Genomic DNA, 21395 nt, shown 5'->3' with positions numbered 1-21395 from the left:
TCTCACCCAAAACACTGCTATTTGTATTTAGTGTTAGTGATGAGTATCAGCCTGAAGAATCCATGTTGCTGCAAGAGACAATTGCTTTTAAAAGGTTAAAAACCTTTTAAGGCTGCTAGGCTTCCCTCAAGATCAGATACCACTGTGATAGGGAAGAAGGAACCTTTCCTTTGTAGAAAGCCTGTCATTGCAAGAGAAAGATATTATTCAAAAGTAGGAGTAACTGCAGCTTGATTCTGGGAGGGAATATCCCGGAGAGATAATAATGGGAGATTGATAGGCAGACTGGAAGGAAGGAAGGTCACAATAGTTTCTGCTAAGCACTCAAATTTATGTGTGTGAATTCAGACTAAATGTATTGAAATATTTCCATCGCTAATTAAAAATCAGGTTGCACTGGACTCCTTTTATGACAGTATTAAACCACACAGCTTACTGTAGACACTGTAGAGAAAACCTGATTCTCTACTTCAGTCTGAAGAATTCCAGTGTCTTCTTGGAATTTCTCAGGAAAAGCAGAATCTCCTTCTAGTTCTCCCACTAGCATCTTAGGACAAATGATAAAGTGAATAGCTCTCCTCCGACTGAAACTGACATTTTTTCATGTTCTGTGGAGCGGAGCAACATGAACTACCACTTCCATAGCTTCTATTTTAAAAGCATGAAAAGCACCAATTCACCAGTGCTTTGCCACTCTGAGGAAAAAGCTCAATTTCCACTATCTTGTTGTGCAACAGGATCTGTACTGTTCCTCATGGGAATGCTACAGTTGTTGCTTTCTCTATTTTCTCATGTTTCTTCTGTTAAACCTGTTCTCAAGGCTTGTGTTTAAATAATTTCTTCAGTATGTTCTTTGGTCAGAATACTGTGCAGCTGATACATTGCCCTTTTTTGAGGGATAGATAGATGGAAAAATATCCTGCATTTCCAAAAAACATCAATAAAGTGAGCCAAGATAATAGAAACAACAAACAAATTGATATGTTTGGAGAACAGCGTATACAGCTTAGAAGACTGACTCAGAAAAAAGAGTGGCAATTGTTTCAGTAAAATCAGAGTGACTTCTATAATAAAACACATTTTAGGGAACATTGAGACATTTTTAATAGTAATATTAAATAAGGTACAGTTAGAGCTGGGCTTCCTACTCTCCAGTACTCCTTTCAGGGGTGTTTGGGGTTGGTTTATGACTCTCACAGAAGTGATCAAATGAACCATAATTGTCTTATGAACAATTTGAACATTTCAGCTTTCCCAGCATGGTTTACCATGGCTTTTCAGATCTTTCTTTAAACACGTGTAATGTTTTTGATGATGTGTGTAATTATGAAGACAAAAAAATTAAAAGATCTGTGTTATAACAGCAGTTAATAAAGAGCATAGTAATAATTTTGACAGGATTTGACCTTACTACATTTGTAATATCAGGCTTGTGCTTTCTCCAGTTTTTCTAACCTAACTTTGGGGTTGCTTTTCAAGAATCAAAATAGTAACTTATGTGGTCTAATTCCTCATGTTTGGTTAATGACAGAACATGCTAAGCACAAGGGGAAGCTCAAGAGTATTCATTAGTTTGCCTCTGATTATTAGTTAGAATCGTGTAAGTACTGTTCTAACATATGTTGTGTGTGGTAATAGCACACTGGAAGATTTTACTTAGCCAAAAATAACCAAAATACAAAACTCTAGAGCTGAAAATTCTCTTTCCCCTGGGAATGGGACTTCTCCATCCAGGAGCAGAAGCCACAACATGTTAAATGAGGCCATGACAATCACACAAGGAATTCCAGGGGCATGGTTTCAAGTGCTTTTCTCATCAACAGATCCATACAGGGAACAGCAGAACTTCAGGGCAAATAAAAGGAGGTCCATAGTTTCAGAAGGAAAAACTCTGACATGGAAAAAGAGGGTGTACAAGAAATGAAGAAAAAGAACTGACTGGCAATAAAAGCTATGTCTGGGAAGTCAGGAAGTATGGGGATAAAGTAAAAATTGCCAATAATCAAGTTGACTCAGACCTTGCAAAGAAGGTAAAACAAAAAGTAAAGTGCTCTTCAACTATATAAATACAATCAGAAAAGAGAATTAAATGAAATAGCTGTGAGGACAGGGTAGATATTAGATAATTAGTTACGGCCCAAAAACTAAACAAATACGTACTTTGCCTCCCTTTTCAGTGAGGACAGCAATGTTGACCTCAAGAGCAAAGGCAGTATGGCTAATGAAACTGAGCCTGTGGAAATGGAGTTACTATAAGCTAAGATAGTAGCAGATCTCAATAAACTCCAGTTGGAGAAAACAGATAATCTTCATCCTAGAATGCTGACAGAACTGGTGCAAGAAATCGCACCTCCAGGAATAAAGATTTTTAATAAATCTATCAAATCCAGGGTGGTATCATATGACTGAAAAATAACAAAATGAATACATATATTTAAGCAGAGGGAAGCAACCTAGGTTATTACAGGCAAAGCTATAGAAGATATTTCAAAGATATTACACACATGATGGAGATAAGTTGAAAATTGGGGGGAAAAGTACAATATAGATTTATAAAAGGTGCAATATAGATTTACAAAAGGTGGATAAAGCCAGACTAATCTGGCATCTTTCTTTGACAAGATAGATTTTAGAGGCAGGGAAAATATAGTAGATCAGATCTCTCAGAATTTAAGGGAAATGCACTAAAACTAATCTCTGGGCTTCAGTACAGTATTTGGTACAGTGCCACATAGGCCATTTTTTGTTAAACTGGTGACGATGCAGATTAGTAAAGAATTGAGAGTCAGTTAAGTAACCGGTAAAACAGGAGCCTAGAGCCCATCTGTGATGAAAGCTAAGAAAAGAGCTGGAGGTAGATTAATAGTGAGTGGAGTTACTCAGTCAGGAGCTGATTTTATTAAGTATCTTCATTAATGATTTTGACACAAAGCAGCAGTGATGCCAATATAAAGGAGGATTAAGACATCATATAGAAAGTAGTAGATGATCCTGAGGACCGGAGTAAGAGAAATAGGATGAAGTTTAATAATACAAAGTACAAGGTCACGGACTTAAGGTCACGCTATAAATTGGTAACACTGCAAACTATAGAGGAGAAAGACCAAGTTTATTAGTCTAATCACAGGATGACAATGAGATAGGGAGTACTAATGCCAATATATACAAGGACCTGCTAAGATGGCATCTGAATATTGTATACAAATCTGGTCACACATGTTCAGGAAAGACTAATCCAAGCTGGGATAAAGGTTGTAGCTGTGTTGGTCTAAAAGCAGTCAGCATGGTAGAGGCGATATCTTTTACTAGACCAACTAGATCATTGCAAAAAAAAAAGAAGCAGCAGCAGCTGGAACCCGTGCAGTGAAGAATAGCTTGGACGCTCAGGAGACTGGGCAGCATGCCTTATGAGATGGCACTACAAGAGGTTGGCTGAAGGTTTCAAGAGCAAAACAATCCAATGTGCAAGTACAGGCTTGGGACTGACTGGCTGGGCAGCGGCTCTGCAGAAAAGGACCTGGGGTTTACAGTAGACAATAAGCTGACTATGAGCCAACAGTGTGCCCTTGTTGCAAAGAAAGCTAATGGCTGGCAGGTCAAGGAAAGTGATTATGCCTCTCTATTTGGCATTGGTGAGGCCAAATTTGGAATATTTTTTTCAGTTTTGGGTCCCCCACTACAGAAAGGATGTGGACAAATTGAAGAGGGTCCAGCGGAGGGCAACAAATATAGTGAGAAGGTTGAGGGACATGACTTATGAAGAGAGGCTGAGGGGATTGGACTTATTTAATTTGGAGAAGAGAAGACTGAGAGGGGATTTAATAGCAGCCTTCAACTACCTGAAGAGAGGTTTGAAACAGAATGGAACTAGACTGTTCTCAGTGGTGGCAGATGACAGAACAAGGAGCAATGATCTCAAGTTGAAGCAAGGGAAGTTTAGATTTCTCACTAGAAGGGTAGTAAAACATTGGAACAGGTTACCCAGAAATGCTTGGAGGTTTCCAAGATCCAGCTAGACAAAGCTTTGGCTGTGATGATATTGTTGGGGATGGTCCTGCTTTGAGCAGGGGGTTGGACTAGGTGATCTTCTGAGGTCCCTTCCAACAGTAATTTTCTATAACTCTGTGATTCTATGAACTTTTTACAGAAGCAGGACATTGGCTGCTATGGCTCCCTGCTTTACCTGTGGCAGCTTAGGGTGCTATGTCTTATGTTGTGTCAGGGTTGGCTGTGTCAATTTGCTAGCAGGTTAGCCAGTGGATTTGTATAGGATCGTTTGGATAGGGTGATCCTGCTTTTGGCAGGGGGTTGGACTAAATCAGTAGTTCTCAACCTTTTTTGTACCAGGACCCATTTGTAAATATCGATGGCCAGTCCTAACCTAGTGCCCCTCACTCCCAACCTACTTCTCCCTTCCCTCAGGCCCCAGCCCCCCAGTATATGGGGCATGGGATGGATGTGGGGGGCAGAGGGGCCCCGAACAGCCTGTTGCAGGCTGGAACTCTGCCAGCCTACAAGGGAAAACCCACAGTTTCCCATGCTTTTTTCCTGTAAAAGAATCAATTTTTAAAGTTTGGTCATAACCCTTTCATATATTGTTGCAACCCACTTTTGGTTCACGACCCACAGGTTGAGAAAGGCTGGACTAGATGACATCCTGAGCTCCCTTTTAGCCATACATCTCTATGGGCACCTATACACATGCATCAAGGCTGTTCCGACGTGCTGTAATTACTTGAGTCTGCTGGAGCATGGTAATTACCGTACTTCACCAGATTCCAGCATCACATGTATCAGCATCCCCATGCTGAAAAATGGTGATGGGGGAGCTTTAACTACAGCTCATTCAACGATCTTTAGTTAAAGCACCCCCGCCACCATTTTTCAGCATGGAGATACTAATACACATGACACACCAGGTGTTTTAATTAGAGTGTCTCTCAGAGCTGGAGCACATATATAAATGCCCTATGATTCTATGATTACAAAGGAAGCACTGACTGGCCTCTTTAATTTTGATTCTTAATTCCCAGCCTGGTGAAGTTATATATAGAGCCCAAGATTACAAAGGGCAGTAAAATGAAGAGTGAAAGATGAATTTTACCGTTGTCCACACAGCGACACCCTAAACTGACAACCAAAAGAACTCTGTCCAGAACTTTGAGGCACTTCCAAGAACCTAAATGGCACTAGGACAAAATAAGTCTAAGTCTGCTGTAAATCTGATAACGCTTTGGGATTGTTACATTCTTGTTAAATCAATTTATCACTTGGGCCTTTTAAAAACTACTGGTCATTACAGAGAAAAAGAAATAATTTGAACTAGATACCTCACCTCATTGGCACTCACAAACCTCTTAGAATAAAAGAAACTTTAAATGGGCAATATGCCTTTGACATATACTTGCATTATAAAATTAAACCCTGCTTGAAATTCACTGAAGGAAAAGGAAGTCTTTGATAGGTGCATGCACACACCCAAACATGCTATCGGATTTTGTGCATACACCCATGTACACACCCACACATGCACACACCTACATCCTGCTTAAGGATTTTCCTCCTATTGAATGTTTTCCCCAAAAAGGGAACAACACTGGCTCCTGCGATATTCAAAACCAAATGAGACAGCAAACAAATTAAAACACAAAAGAAGATAAATAAATATTAGCATTTATGCTTATGATCTTTGGAGCCCCACTGCTATTGTTCCACCCAGTGTCATGATGTTGAGCAGGCAGAGTTTAACAATTGGTAACCGAGAATAAGAAACTAGTAACAGCCCTGACCAAACTTCAGTGTTGTTTCTTTCTTCATTCTAGATTTTGTCTGTCTTCAAACTTGCACTGATAGGATAAACCTAAATCTGATGTGTGTTCCTCATAGGCTAGGGACAGAAGTTACACATAAAACAGTTTAAGTGATCAGAAACTGGTTTAAACCTGTAACAGAACAGAAGTTCAGTGCACATAAACCAATTTCAAAATAGCTGAAACTGGTTTAAGATAAACCTGATTGAATGCAGTATCACACTTAACTGATTTGGGTCAAACTTGTTTATAAAACTTCTGTCCCAGACCCCTTCCTGATTCAAGGTAACTCACAGTCCCCCACAATCCCAGGATGTTTCACAGCCCTAGGCTGGGCTGTGCTGTCTGCTCCGGAGAGCGGGGTTGGCTCTGCTCCTCTGCTCTCTAACGGGAGCAATGAGGGCTGGCTGACAAGGGGATGGGGGTAGGAAACCCCCACCTGGCTGGGGACTGCAGCTAGGTCCGCCAGGGGGGAGCAGCCCCAGCCAGACTTTTCCCAACTGAAGCGGGGTGGGGACAAACAGCCTGGCTGTGGTCTGGGTTGGAGTTTAATCCCCGCTTCCCTGGCTCAGTGTGCTGGCCATGCCCTCTGCTCTCCACTTGAACAGGTCATGGGCGGGCAACTTCCTGAGTGGGACTGCCCCCACTCCAGGCAAACTCCAGCTAGGGTCTAGGAGCAGTTTTAATCCCCCCAACTCCTGTGGCCCCAGCAGGAAGGAGGCCAGCAGACTCCAACCCCTCCCTTCTCTGGCAGAGACTAAGGCAAGCAGTTGATAAAGGAAGGGGGAGGGGGCATCATTCTCCTTAGCTCCCCTAAGCCACGGGGGAGAGGGAAGAGGCTGGGGAACCAGGCCTAGAGGGACTGGTCCCCTGCCACCCATAAGCACAGGGCCAAGCCCTGCAGAACCAGACTGAGAGGTGGGAGATGTTGGCAAAGACCTGGCACAATCATCACATATATGCGCTAGAGATGGAGCTAAGGGAACAGGAGAGGGACTGCTTGGGCTGGTGTGACCAAAGCAAGAAGAGCATTACATTTACATTATAAAACAGAATCTGTTAAAGGTGGGAGACTGGAATGCCTAAGAGACAAAAGACACTGAATGCATGAGAATCCTGCCACAGGTGACAAGCATGCTAATGTCTAGGCACACAAGGGGGAGAAGGGTGCTCAAGTGCACCTGTAAAAACCCAAGTAGAGATGAGGCCTGTGGGATCTCCACTCCAACACATAAGACCACCTGCTGATTCTCCAAGAAGGGCTTTCTGAATACCTGGCTGTAGGAGACCCTCTGACCTTATGATTACATAAGACTTTTGCAAGAGCTTCCTCTTCTCTTTTTGGTTTATTACACTCCCTTTTAAATTAGACTAAGTTGTGTGTGCTCTCACTGTGTTTTGCTGGGCTGTATCTTAACTTAGGTGAAGATTTTTTGGTTGTTATTTGTTGTGTACTTGAGGTTGCAAAGTGCTGTGTTCAAGACATGCTTGCTTCAGAGAAAGGACTATTCTTGTTAAAACTTTTATGAATTCAATGCCACTACCTTTTTCCCAACCCACCCCCTCCTCAGCCTAGCAGGGGCTCCACCTTCCCTCCCTCCTGGAGTGGGAAGCAGGGGATGCAGAAGTCTGGCAGGCACTGCCCCTCCACCCACTCAGGGAAACGCAGGCTGGGGTCTCATGTGGGCCATGGTAGGTTTAAAGCAGTGGTCTCAAACATTTTTATGGTGAAGATCAGTTTTTGTAACTAAAGGGCACCCCAGGATCTACCACCACCACCCAGCCCTGCCCCCCCCGGTTCCAGCCCCACCCCACCCCCTAGCCCCCATCCCAAACCCTGCACCCCAGCCCTGAATCCCACCCCAACCCCCGGTCCCCAGACAAGCCACCCCAGTCACCAGTCTGCCCCCACTCATCCAGCCTGGCCCAGGCAGCAGAGGGCATGTGTGTCCTGCTGCTCCTGATCACAGAGCCTCTGACAGCTCATGGAGATTCTGAGCATGAGACAGCTCATGGAGATTCTTAGCATCTTGTATGATGTGCTTAGTGCCCTTAAATCCCCCTGACTTCATAGGAGATGTTCTGTGCATCTTAAAACTTGGGACTAAATTTGCAGGTGTGTCTGAGTTAAGGGCTTCACCCAACACATCATAATCAGCTGAAACAGGTAGTATTTGAAAATAGCTTTGTGTATGAACACAAGGGATTATATAGACATCACAGTATTTCTGTCAATGCTTTGTTGGTTTGCATTTGGTGTAACAGCATCCAGTTTTGCCTTTCTGATAATACTAGCTAATTGCCTGTCAAGAATGATGGGGGTGGGGGAAGGAGCTGGGATGGAGTGCCACCACCTAATGCCCCATGCTGCCGCTGTTCTGCCTCTTGCAGGGTGCAGGGTGGGGGAGCTGAGGCAAAGCTTCGGTCCTTGGCACAGTTTCGGTATCATGGCAGTGCTCCCCCATGCTTGGAGCACTCTGAGTGCGAATAAAGTGTTATGGCCAGATAGACAGACAGACTTAGGCATTTATAATATTAGAATATAAGTATAATTATCACCACCCAAAGCTTTGCACAGCCCTACTAGCTACAAGAATCAGAAGAGGTGTAAACCATTTCCAATTCCAGAAATCTGCTAAGCAATCAGGGCTGTCCCCCAAAATGTGCTCCCTGAAAGCCCATTACTTTATGTAACTTATGCCCTAATACTCCTCTCACTTCTGTTGGTGGAAATTTCAAGCAATTGCACTGAAAACAGAGTTACAGTGAGTGAAGAGGTTTAAGGCTTTGCATAGTTCAGAAAACTTATATTAGTGTAACTGCAAGTTATCTAAGAGACTAACTGAATCACAGATGCTTAAACTAGCATAGAATCTGATAAAGTGATCTCTTGCTCAGGAAAGCTTATGCATCTCTGATTCATTTAGTCTATAAGGTGCATCTCTACTTTGCCTTCTGCCTGACTTAAGACTAACATGACTAACAACCTCTCCCTGGAATTTATCTAATTACACCAGCGTATATTACTAATAGAGATGCACTTCAACAGGTTGAATTGCTTAAGTGTATCTCTATGGCTAAGTACAGACAGTCAAAAAGCCTGAGGCTGAATCAGGTTCATTCTTTGCAGGTTACTCTAAACTGCAGAAATTAAACTGAGAAGCAAGTGAACAGACCTTCACTTTTGATTCAGGAAATGCACCCACATGCCTGCAGTGGGCACAGGTCCCAGCATGCCAGCCACTGCCAAAAGGAAGGGACTAAAGCTCCAAGGGTCGTTCCCCGCCCCTTTATTTGACACACCTGATCTGGCTAATCTACAATAGTTTCTTATCTAATGGGCACTGGATGTCAGAGTTACTTTAGTTGCCCCAGTTTAGCCTCCTCATTCCATACCACAGTGTAGTATCTTGAAACATGATTCAAAAGAACAGAGATACATACGCATACAGAAGTGCTAATAAATGGGTGCTCCAGCCATCCCAGGATGCACTTGCAAACTGTGTTCCATGTGAACAAGTTGTAATGGTTCTGTTAAAACCAGTGTTTTCTGAACATGCTAAAGTAAACTGAAGTGCTCTCTGGAATGGAATTCTGCAGCTGTCTAGAAGTGTCTGTACACACTGTACTACAGTTTATGACACAAAGTAAAAAACAATACTCTAGCCCAAGGGCCAGCTACCTTTTATAAGCCCTGTCCTGGAACAGCCTGGTTTCAGTGGCATGTCAGTGGCAGGAGGGGTTTCCCCATACCCATGCTAGGGCCATGTAGCTGGGGGCTGCATCTGTGCTGCTGCCATTTCTCTTAGCTCCCTGCTCTCTGGCTGTAGCACGAACATAGCTGGAGGGTGCCTGGCCATAGTGCACCTCCCCCCTGGCTGGAACTGTGCCCATACCACAACTGGAGAAGGGAGCCCAAGGGAAAAGTGACAGTGTGGCACAGCCCATCAGCCTGGCCCAGATGTTGGTGCAAGCAAAGCCCTCCACCTCTGATGTGCCACCAAAACCATCAGAGCTACATTGCCTGGAGGAAGGAGGGCAGGGAGCAGCAGTGTGAACACATCTGAAAGCTGAAAACTGAAAACTGCCAGGTTCAGCATGGGCACAGCCACAGCAAAGCCCTCCAGCTTTGCACGTTGGATCCAGCGGCTCCATGGGTTGGACCTAGCCCATGGGCCATATGTTTCTGATCCCTGATATACCTAGTTGAAACTGCAAGGGGGCATATTGTAATCCAAGACCAGGAACACAAATACTACTCTTGATGAGAATACAAGTGGATTTGTAATAACTCCTGTGGTCAGTATTTCATTGTTCAGGTCTAAAGGCAAAGATGGTAGCTTCCAACAGCACTACACTTTTTCTTACCCTGTGAGTACTGGCCTGCATGTAGATGGCATTGTGAAATGTTGGCAACACTGACTGGATAGCCATACCAAATCCTAGAGCAATTAGATGTCATTGTATGTCTTCACATCTTAAGGATATGAGCATTTATTCTTTATAATTGCAGCAGGAAAAAGGAGAAAAGTTCTACAGTGAAGCAGAGAGGAAGAAAAGCTTTAGACACAATATTGTCTTTTACATCTGAGAATTTCTTGTTAAATAACTGAAAAGTGACTTTTCTATGATTTCTTATTCTAATATAATAAAGGGCTTAATCCATCTGTCTGTCTATGCTCTTGGAACACTCCGATTGGTTACTGACACAACCAATCAGAGTGCTTGAAGAGCATTACAGACAGGAGGTAGCAGCATGCTGCAATGATGGCAGGAATGGAGGTGGGGGGGGTGGGCAAGGCCAGTGGCCCTCCCCCCGACCCTGCCGCTTGGAGGCAGTGGCGGCTGGTGGAGGGGGACAGCAGGACAGTGCCCCCCCCACCCCTGCTCCTGGGAGGTGGCAGCAGCACGGGAGGGGGGGTAGGATTAGCAACTTTGCTCACCTTCCATTCCTGCCTGCCCTTCCCCCTCCAACCCCCCATCATTCTTGACAGGCAATTCACTAGTTTTTTATAACACTCATCCAACTACTGAGCCAGCCTAAAAACAGCTCAGCTTGAGATGCAACAGAAAGTGGCACAGCTGCACACTGTACCACCTAAAAATATTTGTTAAAGGCATCAATCCAAAACTCATAAAGGACCTCACTCCATGCCAACAAGACAGTGGGCACAGATTAAGGGAAAATCAGTTGGACTAAATTAAAAGGGAGAGATTTTTTTCATGACCACTGACTTATTTTAATGTGAGTTAATTTTAACCTGAGGCCTTTTCAAAATGCAGAAAGCAAACCATATTTATTTATCCTCTCCTCAGACTACCTACCTGTAACATTCCTGGAGCAAATAGTCTGAAACAGTTCAGAACTGCATGTGACTTGTGGGGCATCCCATGCTAAGGCATAGACCCTTCTCCAATCTGTATATTGGATGACTTGCATGAACTTCCCCATGGCCTGGTACAATTGCCTTGGTTTCTTGCTGCTAAACCAGCTCTGAAGCAATGGACAACATAGTTTTATAGTCACCGATGTCAAGCTTTCTGTAATTGTCAAGAGTAGAGAAAGATTTGCATCCTTTGTTTGATTATATGACTAAGACCTCATCTTGCATTACCTAAATACCAAGAAGGGTTTGACTCCTCAGCAGTTGTGTACATGCATATGCACACGCAAACACAAAAATTTCTCCTAAATAAATGGTGAGGTTGTGGTTATATTCAGAGTGACTGCATAATTAGGCTGCCAAAAGGAAGCTTATAGTAACACATTTAAGCTACCACGATAAACTGGATAGATGGCAAGTTATGTGACAATTTGTGAGAAAAGGAAACAGCAAAATAATTAGCAAGGCTGTAATGGTTAAAAATATTTTGTCTCCTTCCTCTTTACAGGTTTTTCTGAACCTGCTGCCACTAATTTGATGAGTGAGTATACACATGTCCTTGGATTTGGTACAGTGTACTAGACGGACTTTCAAGCAATCTGAGCTAAAATCTGTTGTTTATACGCTCCTACCCACCTACCAATTCTACAACAAAGATGCAATAGCAATAACTTGGTTCATAGTATTTAAATCATTCGAGAAAGTTAGAATCATAAAAAAGTAGGTCTGGAAGGGATCTCAGGAGGTCATATAGTCCAACTCCCTGCTCAAGGCAGGCGCATCCCTATCTAAACCATCCTAGGCAGGTGATTGTAGAACTCACAGCTAACTTGGCTGTGACCAGGGGCTGCACATGCAGTGCTGGCATACAGCCCCTGGGTCTCACACCATGCGGGCTGCATGCTACAAGATGGACCCACTGGGATTTCCTCCCTGCTGGGCAAGCTGTATTACCAGCACATGGCTCCCTGGAACTCTCCTGGCTATACAGGGAGCAATACAGACCCCCAGTTTAACTGCTTATGGTCCACTGCTACACTTTAACTGCTTATGGTCCACATGATGCCTGGAAGCTGCCAGAGGGACGGCCTTGGTATAACTTATTCTTAAAATCTACATGAACAACATAAGCTGCTGGCTCATGAATGCTACCTAGGCAGCAAGTAAAGAAACATGTTCTGATTTGATTTATAGACTGAACTCTAGCAGGTTGGTTTCCCACACTGCAAATTTAGTCCCAAGTTTTAAGATGCACAGAACATCTCCTATGAAGTCAGGGGGATTTAAGGGCACTAAGCACATCATACAAGATGCTCAGAATCTCCATGAGCTGTCTCCACTTGCAGCCTTTAATTGAAACCTCTTCACAATTACCATGAAATAACTGCTTCTTGCATACAGAACCCTTTCTTGCTCTCATTGAAATCATTATCTTGATACTGCAATGGTTTACACCACTGTAGAAGGCAAGTGCAAAGAAAGATACCAAATCAGAATGGTACACTTACTTTGTAAAGATACATTAATGCTGCAGACTGTGAAACAGTGCAGAGCTAGCCAAACCAGCTTCCATACTGTAACAGGTTGCTCTCCCCAGTGGCATTCTAGTGGCCTATGAGGGGCACCCTTGAAGTCCCTTAATCCTTCACTTCTATCTTTTGTCTTGTATCCCACCTTTACTCACCTGCCACGAGTAAATGTAAATATTGTTTAAATGTTCTTACAAGCAGGAGACTGCCTATTGTACTTCTATGTTGGGGTTCTCAGCCACCATGGGCTTTGCCCCCCATCTTTCTGTAGCTAGGCCCACCAACCTAAACCCACCAGGTAGGATTTGACTTTGAGGCTCTAGTTCCTTAATACTGTCTGGACCCGTGGCCCTCCTTTTGCTCTCACTATGGTGCCAGGCCTTCTGGCCCCCTTTTACTCTGTGCCTCTAGATGCCAAGTTGTTGGGTCCTCTGTCTCCTCAGGCCTGGCCCTTTCTTATAACTTGGGCTACTAGCCAAGATCCACCCACTAGGACCCGGCTTCAAAGTTGTGCAGCCAGCTCTGGGGTACTAGCCCTAAACAACTGCACCCCCTAGTGCACTGGGCCCTTTGGCCTTTTATGACTGCACCCCAAGGCACTAATGTCTCCTCCTCCCCTACAGCTTTGACCACAAACCACCGGTTTATCAGGCAAATACAAACAGTAAGTCCATTGGCTATAACCACAAAAAAAAAAAAAAAATAAAGAAGGCACTATATCAGCTTGTGTTTTTTCCATGGCTTTATACTCCTGCTTCCCACCATCTGTTACACTCCTCCTTGGGGGGCTGCCGCAGCTTCTCTGAGAGTCATCAGGAGTTCCCCCTACTGCTGCCAAGCCCTGGCTTTTTATAGTTCTGGCCTGCCCCATTTAGGTCACCTGAGTAGCCGACAAGGCTCAGCTTTTAACCCTTACCTTGCCAGCAGGATCTGCCCAGAAAGTTCTGGTCTTAAAGGGACTGGCCTGCTTTCTGGTAACACATACCAAAACCTATATACGTATAGCATCAAATGTGTTAACTTACTCTGCTTTTCAGTAGGATAAATTAGCTCACATCAAGCTCCATGCTAGGATGGCTAGACTGCTTCAGGAACGCAAGCCAGCTTGAGCTTCTCTAAATTACACTGCAGTTTCTCTGGTAGATGTATTTTTGCACCTGTATGGACCTAAATGTGGTTTACAAAACCTGCCTGAGAAGCTAGATAAATACGTGGATTGGTAGCCTGTGTGGCAGGACAGCAGGGGGCACTCCTGTGCTGACCCACCCACCTCACTGTGCCTGACCAAAAACCATACTTCAAGTGCCACCCCTGGGGCACCTATATCCAGCCAACCCCCTTCCTGGAGCACACTCGGAGGCCTGGGGTAACCGCTGCCACCACCCAGGGTCTGGTCTTTGTTAGGGCTTTGTGCCACCCAGGGTGCATAGACCCTGTAGACCCTGAGGGTGCTTAACCCACTGTGGGATTCTGGGGTGCTTCTTTTAGCCAGAAGCATTTAAAAACTGCCTTCTGTACAGGAGGAGTGTAAAAAAACAGGGCCCACCATAGCCAGCTGAATAAGGTGAGCTAAAAGGGCCAGTCCCTTCCCTTTTAAGCACATACTGCAAGGCATGCTATAACAGATAGTTTTATTGATCAAAGAGGGATAGGGAGAGGAAGGAATACAAAACAACAGAATATAGAAAGAAAACCAACCTTGGGCAAAACAACATAGCTTGATTCAGTGACCAGAAGATGTCTCCCCATCTAAGGTGGAAGGACCCTTTAAATAATTTTTCTGACCTCATCATCTGGACCAAACCAAAATCAGGTATATTCTGAGCACCACTGATGCTGAGTAGTCAGTTTGAAAAATGCCAGCACTCACCTTGAGGAATGACCACTGCCTTAGGACCACCACTCTTAGTCTAAGATACTGATTCTCCACTAGGGTGCCATGAGATATGAACAGCGCGTGCCCCCTGTGGCTGGGGGTATAGCTGCACCGGCGGAGGCAGCAGGAGCTCAGTGGTGGTGGCAGGAGTCCAGTGGCAATAAGCAGGGAGCTTCTGCAGACACCACTGGCAGTGTCAGCAGCGGGGTGGGTAGGGTGGCAAGTACTGACCATAGGTCAGCGACCACCGACAGATGCCACCAGCAGCAGCCAGGGGTGATCACGGACCAGACAATGCTGGCAATGCCAGTGGTGTGGTGGCAAACTGCAACTGCCCAGAGGTGCCTTTATGCAGGGGGTGCACCGCCATGTGCAAGGTGTGCACGTGCACCTGCCTGCACCCCCTACACATTGCCCCTGCCACGAGATCATTTATGTGTGCTGTGGGCTGCTGCTCAACATTAGCACTGTTAGAAAAGATATCAGATTCACTCAAAGAACTTTGTCTGCCTATGTCCAACACGGCTGCAACCTACACCCCTGTAACCATCTATGTGATTCACAAGATAAACTCAGAGACTTCAAACAGGAATCCATTTTGACCTGTTGTGATCTTTCTGAGTTATTTGCAATAGAATTGCTCTATTATTTTTCTGTAGTCAAAACATGAGTAAAAACTAAAAGCTGGCATTTTTCAAAGGTGCCTTGACTTTATCAAGGGGTGCCATGAGTCTGAAAAGGTTGAGAATCACTAATCTAATGTGTAATATGGGTATATAGGAACTGACAATTGAAGGTTCCCTCTCACAAAGCTGAATTTTACAAATTTCAGCCTTGAAACTGCTCCTGAATTTCAACCAAGGGTTTTAACAATCTAGATCTTGAACACTAGATTTTGGATATCTCCATTTTTGATTGACCACCTTAAAGCAACTTAAATGGCCCTGGTTTTCAGGAAGTACTGATTGTCTATGTTCTAAAAATCACAACTTTTTTAGGTATCAGAAGCTAGATAGCCAAAACCTGAGAAATCCAAAAGCAGTAATGTGAGAGGGGCAGCAAGAGCACTTCTAGTGTGTCCCAGAACCCTGCCCCACACACCCCAATACTCACCACAGGAATCCAAACCAGTGGCAACTGGGGAAAAACATGGACACAGGCTCCGCAATTCAGGAGCTGCCTGAGCCTGCGTATCAGTGATTGACAGGGGCAGAGCTCCAGAGTGGTGCAGGCTGCTCAAAAAGTAGCCGGGAACACAGCTAAGTGATTGGCGGGGGAAGAGCAGGATGCCGGCCAGGAGATGCTGCATGCAGAGCCACGGATCACAAGCCCCAAGTGCAGGAAAGAGGAGCAGAGCATCTGCCAGAGGGCTTCAGCAGACTGGACAAGGAGCCCAAGCCTAGGAGACGCCGCAGCCCCACCAGGGAATCCAAGTATGGTGGCTGGGGATGGTGGCAAGGACCTGTTACCCCTCTCAAGCAGCTGGGCAGGGAGGAAGGCACAGCCTGGCATCAGATCCACGAGCTCCACTGGTTCAGGAAGAACAGGAGACTGACTACAGGTGAGCAGGGACCTGGAGGCGGTCATGCTGGGAAGACGGATCAGGGTGGGGCATGGGGTGGATGCCCACCCCCACAACTACTAGGAAGGAAGGGATGGGCGAGTTCCCCTTCTTCTCCTCTTCCCCCTCCTGAGTGACCAAGCAGACACTGGGAGACAGGATCCCAGGGGTCTGTTGGCAGAGGCCGGACATTTTCTGTTGGATTCATTTTTAGTTCCAGTTAGCCGCAAGCCCGGCCAGGTTTAGATGCTCAAGCCAGCCCGAAGTTGAGGGACTGGCCATGGGGAAGATTGTGCTGCCCGAGAAGACCTGACCCGTTCTGAGGCGGGCGGGCTGGATGAGAGGAGATCATCCAAGGGAAGACCTGCAGGGTGCAGCATTTGCCCAAGCTGTGCATGTGGTAAGGGTGGGGTAAAGGGAAAGTTTGGAGCCCCACAAAGAAAGACCGGGGTCAAGACTTCTTCACTTTCGGGCCACCTGAAGGGAACTGCCTCTCCAATAAAGAACATCAAAGACATGGCAGGAAAGTAGGTGGCACCAGAGCCCAATCTCACCCTGATGTCGCTTGGGAGCACAGCACCTATCAAGAAGGGACCGAAGCCCTACAGCATCTACAAGTGACAACTAGTCACTTCTGAAACTTTTGTCCACCTCTGTTTTGTCAGTTATTCAACAGTGGTCTGTTTCTGCCATCATTGCTTACCCTGAATACCTTACTACACACTTAGGTCTCATACAAATTCTTATTAAAAACCAACTAGACCACTCAGCTTTCAGAGGGATCATTCATGTAGTACATAATGAAAAGTGGCAGAATCAGGCCTTTTGTGTGATTTAAGTCAAATGTGCATATGGTTTATTTCTGATCCCCTAAATGGTATAAACACGACTGGTACAAATGGGCATTTTCTATTTGTGCTACATGTACACACAAATGTCTTGGTTCATAAACATGTGTATGTGCATGAATGGGCTTTCTTCAACTTCAGTATGAGCAGAAGTCCATTCACACAAATGTTTCTGGAAATATGGACATAAGAGAATAAAAATATGACAAAAAAGAATTCAGAATATACAAATATTCAGGGAAAAATCTTGCAATTTGGCCAGCTGTAATAATTAAGTATCAATATGTTTAAGAATAATGAAGAACTGGTGGTGCTTAAGATTGTGAAGAATTATTAGGGATCACTATAGATAAGCCAGCTATTATTACAGTTCAGGTACCCTTAAAATGGATTTCAGCATAATTATTTTCTGGTACCTGATTTGCCTTAGACATGCATAATTTATAGACTTCTTTTACAAGACACCATGAAGGATCAATATGGATATAAAATATCCACTATTGTAAATGCCTTAACAGCAACTATTGTAAAATGCTGTGTTCTTGCTTTCAAAAGAACAGACTGCAAACATTAGTGCAGACTTTATACAGAATGTTTGCCTTAAATCACAGATCTACCCACAAAATTCATCAACTAATAGTTACTGTTAGGTCTTAAAATGCTCTTCTGTGTGGTATCAGGTAACAAAAAAGAAAGGAACTGCTGCTTGGTGATGACAGATTAGACAAAAGAAAAGAGTGGTTGTGCTCTTCTCAGTCTCCATACATATTCTGAAATTAAGCCCATAAAAATCCCAGTAAACTGAATGCTTACATTGATAAGATCAGCAACAAAACCAATTAAAACAGTGCTTCCCAAACTGTGGGGTGAGAGGTGTGAAGTTCTTCCAGAGTTCATGTAAATCAGCATTACCCACTAGGCACTCTTGCTTCCCCCTGCTGCAGTTGCTGCTTCCCCCACTGCCAATTCCTCTCACTGCCAGTTGTTGCCAATCCCCCTGCTGCCAATTGCTGCCATGGAGGGCAGATGGCAGCTGGAGGAATCAATGGCAACTGGCAGCAGAGGGAAGTGGCAGCTGAAGTAGGAGGTTGTGAGAGTGCGTACCTTTACCACGGTGGAGTGTAACACCACAAGCCTAAAATATTGACAGAGCCCGGTTGTTTCAGAATGAAGGTCGGCAGGGCATTCTGTGTGTGCTTGAAATCTAAACATTTCTGTGCTCAGTTATGATAGTGCATTTGATAACTGGGTAGTCCAGTTAGTTAGGTGTCTTACTACCCATTTGCTTATTCAAATAGTAGAGTGAGGCACTATGTAACTGCATACATATCCATTTGCCAGTGAACAGCTAACTTGTGTAAGCAAAATAAAGTCCTTACATTGTCATACTTCAGACTTCATCTTGTCATGCTTCTGACTTCATATTAATTAGACTGATGCTATACAGCCTTAGATCATTTGGGCTACATTCAGAAACTCTTTTCTATGTCTGAACAACTTCTGAGTGAGCACATCTACACATTTATTAATATGCAGTAGTTACTGTGGATTTAATTTAGTACTTGCTTAATGAAGTACTAACTAAATGTGCAGTAACTAGAGGTACTGCACAGTAGTCCTGGTGAATGCCTTTTTAGTGATGCTACTGCACAGTAGCCAAATAATACTATGTGGTAGTGTATTAGCGCTGTCTGTGCTGTGATGTACTACAGTGCAGTGTTATTAGGCTACTGTGCATTAAGCATCTCGTGTACATGTGCCCATTCTGAAGCAACTTACACAGGCAATGAAATGCAGGAGAAATCTAAATTAGCCTCAGAATAACTGAAAGATACCCCCCTCAGTGTGTTTAAAAATAAATAAATAAAATGAAATCACCATCTAAATGGCATATAGTTGTTTACTACCAGAAAATGCCAACATGAGGTCAGTGACAGACCTATAGTGGTTAGTGTTTGCAAATAGCAACATAAACTGAAAATGTATTACTTATACAACACAGCTAGCATTAGTGGTTTTAACTGGCTTTCAATAGAAACCTCAGAAATTTATGTCAGAATGTGTATGTAGCGAGTTTACCACCCATGAGTTACTGTATAATTCTGTAATCAAGATTTGCTGGGCCTCAAAAAAAAACCCAAAATCTGATGTTTCTTTAACCAATTTTAAACTGGGAAAAAAGTATTTTGTCTCATTACCTTTATGTAGACAGTGGAAACAAAAATAAAACACTTTGCCAAATTCTAATAGCAGAAAAAAAGCATTTTTTTTGCTTTTCATGGGGAAATTATCTCTATTTGAATCTTACTATGAACAGATGGAGTTTCTATCATGCTCTAAATACAGTTGGGCCTCAATTTACACAATGGTTACGTTCTTGAAAAAACACCAGGCAAATAGAAATAGTGTAAAAAGATACCAAGGTCCAATGGGAAATAAGGGTTTAGGTTCCAGATACGGCGAATAATTTGGCTGATAAATGCCCGCGTGCACAGCTGCAGCACAGCATGCAGGCAACAAGGAGCAAGGCCCCAGCAGCTTAGAGAGCTGAGTGCAGCTGGTAACTCTGGTGTGGTGGAAGGGGAGGAGGGGAGGGAAGGGGTATGGGGGTGCAGATCAATGCCCCCCACAGAGAGGGAGGAGTGGGGCAGAGGCAGATGCTGCCCAGCTGAGGTGGGATGGGCATGGGGTAGAGCTGCGGCTCACCTGGGGCACAGGGGGTGGCTCCCACCACTGCGTGCACCCCAGGAGAGCACAGAGGGGGCATGTGTTCCAGATATGCATGGGGCAGGGCAGGACAGGCAGGCTGCAGCTGTGGGCTGGAGCCAGGACCATGCCAGGCTTTTCTCACTGGGGGTTGGGCTAGGGTTGAGTGGTGGCAGAGCTGGGAGGGGACTATGGAGGGGGGCCTGTTGCCACTCCAGATTTCACTGTAGCCCCTCTGTAGCCCCCTTCCAGCACTGCTTCTGCCTGCCCCAAGCTCAGCCCAGCTCAGCCCCGTCTCCAGCCTGCAGCTGTAGCCCGCCCCACACAGATCCAGGGGGCACACACTCCCCCGTGCCTTCCCATGGTGTGAACAAAGGCAGAAGCTGCCCCCTCCATGTGCCCTGGATGAGCCGTGGCTCTGTCCTGCACCCACTGTGCCCTGGCAGGGCAGCACCTGCCCCAGCCCCTGACCCATTCCCTCCCTCACTGTGGGGGGCACTGATCTTCCCCCACCACTGCTTCCCTCTCCCCTCCCCTTCCACCACAACACAACATACTTACCAGTTACACAGAGTAGCATGGTGATGGAGGGGGAAGAAACCAGCTGATTCTAAATGCATCTGCGCATCTTAGCAACTGCGCTTCACGATGTAAAAGTGAATCAGTATTTTTTTCAAATCATGTTCTTCTGCCCCAGAAAGATTCTCCATTGCCTCTTATATCTTGGATTAGAACTAATACCACCCACTTGCCCTCCTGAAACATCAGAAGTAACTGTATCTTTATACAGGGTTCTTCCAAGAGATGATAGAGTGACTGAGCAGGAGGACTTTGCATTCCTGTGTGGGAGTGCTGAAACCTACCTAGTTAGAATTAATGGCCATTACTAGGTACAGTAAATGTTCCATTAACCGGCACCTTACAAGCCAGCATACTCTATTAACTGGCATGCCAGCTTGTAAGGTAAAGTGAAACTGGAAGTGCCCACCGTGGCACTTCTGGTTTCGCCAAGCCCCCACGGCCCAGGGCAAAGCAGCCTGCACTGCTGAGCCCCCACAGCCCAGGGGCATATCAAGCTGCACGGGGCCCGCCTCCCTGTCCCATGGGGCCCACAGAGCCCAAGGGAGGGTCAGTGATGCCACAGGAGGGGCAGTAATGCCCCAGATGTGGTGGGAGAAGCGGCAAGCCAAACAGGCAAGGACGCCTGTTCGGGCCACTTAATTAACCGGCATATTTTGTTATCTGGCATCCCCCATTCTCAGGGGATGCCGGATAACAGAGCTTTTACTGTATTTCACATTGTTCGTGATATTCTTAAAAGTTTGACAATAACTCAAACTCTTCTACTAGTTATGACCTTATTTAGATGTCAAATACAGAGCCTTTCATCCCCAGTTTTTATACTGGACAGAAACACATACACTTGTCCTCTGTTTACTTCTTGGTGGACCATTCATTTTCATTTAGAAGAGTATCAAGAGAAAAATGTAAAGCCCTGGAAATAGTATTAGTTAAATGCTTTCTCTAGAGGACATAATGGATGTTGTACTATTTTTGGTATGTCATGCTCAAATTAAGGCTACTGTGGGTTTTTAATTTTTTTTTATGATGCAGCATATATGTAATTTTTTTAAAGACTAGACAGAGTCCACTAAGGTACATTTACCAGGTTATAACAATG

General features: G+C 44.7%; 1 protein-coding gene across 3 annotated transcripts in view; it reads left to right on the top strand.

Annotated features, from left to right (window-relative positions):
* The window catches only part of SGMS2 (sphingomyelin synthase 2), a 138863-nt gene that overhangs the window by 36168 nt on the left and 81300 nt on the right, over positions 1-21395 (top strand). The gene's annotated exons all lie outside the window — the stretch shown is intronic.

Source organism: Crocodylus siamensis, chromosome 2 (genome assembly GCF_052110815.1).
Source record: "Crocodylus siamensis isolate JL-2025a chromosome 2, ASM5211081v1, whole genome shotgun sequence".
Taxonomy (NCBI): domain Eukaryota; kingdom Metazoa; phylum Chordata; order Crocodylia; family Crocodylidae; genus Crocodylus; species Crocodylus siamensis.
This window is presented reverse-complemented; position numbering and strand designations above follow the sequence as displayed.